This window comes from Sinocyclocheilus rhinocerous, unplaced genomic scaffold (assembly GCF_001515625.1).
Source record: "Sinocyclocheilus rhinocerous isolate Xijiao unplaced genomic scaffold, SAMN03320098_v1.1 scaffold478, whole genome shotgun sequence".
Lineage (NCBI taxonomy): Eukaryota > Metazoa > Chordata > Actinopteri > Cypriniformes > Cyprinidae > Sinocyclocheilus > Sinocyclocheilus rhinocerous.
Window position 1 is genome coordinate 2,309,456 of NW_015651483.1, and position 2,128 is coordinate 2,311,583.

Genomic DNA, 2,128 nt, shown 5'->3' on the forward strand with positions numbered 1-2,128 from the left:
TGGTGTTTGGGTTTTGTTTCATGTTCATGTTTTCCATGTCTTTTATTTTGTAATTGTTTTATGCTGTTTGTGTCATACTTCCCTTACCTTCATGTATCTCAGCCTTGTGTATGTGTCTTGTTCTGATTGGTTGTTTTAGTCATGTGTCTTGTTTCCCATTGGTTTGTTCTTGTCATGTGACCTCTTGTTTCCTATAAGTAGCCATCATGTTGCCATTGTCTGTCGTCGTGTATTGATGTTGTAATACTGAGTCTAGTCTGTTCATGTCAAGTCTGTTCATGCCTCGAAGTCTGTTCATGTCAAGTCTCGGATTATTGTTTGGATGTTTGGATCACACTGTAAATAAACTGCACTTGGGTTCTTCACTACTCTCGCCTTCAGTGGACTGATTCATTACAGATATAGAATGAGGTGGTGCCTCCGTATCAAAGGCATAGAAGAGAAAAAAGATGAAGATATTAGATCATTTGTCAATCCATAACAATGTTAGATTAGATTTACTTGATTGTGGTGGGTTGGATTTCAATTTTTTTTAGATTACTATAAAGCATTTGATGCTGTTGAGCATCCTTTTTTTTTAAGCATTTTGGTTTTGGAGTAAGATTTAAAATTGAATTTAAATGTTATATAATGGTATCAATTAGGTCTAGGTCATGGAACCTGCAAAATATTCCCCAACTAAAAGGGGAATTCATGAAGGTTGTGGTAGCTCTCCATGACTGTTTATAATGGTTGCAGAGCTATTATCTATATTGATTAAAAAATAATAATGATATTGTGTTGGATAGGCAAACAATAACATGGCATATTAATTTGCATAGATAAATGTAAATCAATATTAAACCAATGGCTGCAGAGGCATCTTACAATCTTTGGAAGAGTTCTTTTGTCTAAAATGGATAGTTTGTCCATACTCGTATACCCAGCCTTCTCCTTACCCATATCAACATGAAATATTAAAGCGATAAATAAGACAAATTTAAATTTATTTGGAGAAATAAATGTCAGTACATAAGAAAGGATAACATGATTAAAAAGTATGAAAATCATTAATTCGATTTATTGTCCCCTGTGCAATCTTTAAAAACGTGGATGGAATACGTTTCTTTCTGCGTTGTGATTTTGAGTGTTCAGTGAAACTTCTATTAGCAAGTGCTGCTTTATTGCGCCATGGCCGCCTGTTCTGCCTGCTCCGCCATGGCCCCCCGCTCTATGAAAATTAATATGCCAATAACATGGCATATTAATTTGCATAGATAAATGTAAATCAATATTAAATCAATGGCTGCAGAGGCATCTTACAATCTTTGGAAGAGTTCTTTTGTCTAAAATGGATAGTTTGTCCATACTCGTATACCCAGCCTTCTCCTTACCCATATCAACATGAAATATTAAAGCGATAAATAAGACAAATTTAAATTTATTTGGAGTATTTACGGAAGTTAGAGACTGTAAGTTTTGAATTATTATATCTTCTAAGTGCGAATTGTGTCATTGTTTTGGAGCACACTATAGCTTATAGATAACATATTCATACTAAAAAACAAAAAAAACTTCAATTTTGATTTCATGGGGACTTTAAAAATAAGATTAAAAATGATTTGGTAGGTTTTTGTTTAAAAAAAAAAAGTGACATCCATTGACATAAATGTGAATAGAATTTTGATTATTGCACAATGTGTGAAGATGAGTTTAAATGTGTGTAGTGTTTTGAAGTTTTCTTACCCATTGCCTTTAAATATGAAAATGTAGTTTGGCTCTCTACCCCAGGGTTTAAAGTCAATACAGGTCTTGAGTCTGAATTGCTCAAATGCTTTCAGTATCACACCTTTAGCATTGATTTCTATATATAAAGTATCTATTTTCCCTCAGACTAGGGTTGATTAAGTATTTAATGCAAAGCATCCTCCTCGAAGTTAGGGTGTAGGGTGTTGTAAAAGAAAACAACATTTCTCGTTTCGCACTTGTCTCGCACCATTTCAACATGAGCATCAAAAAATGTGACCCTGGACCACATAATCAGTCATGAGGGTCAATTTTTTAAAATTGAGATTTTTACATCATAAGCTTTACATTGATGTGGTTTGTTATGATAGGACAATATTTGGCCGAGATACAACTATTTGAA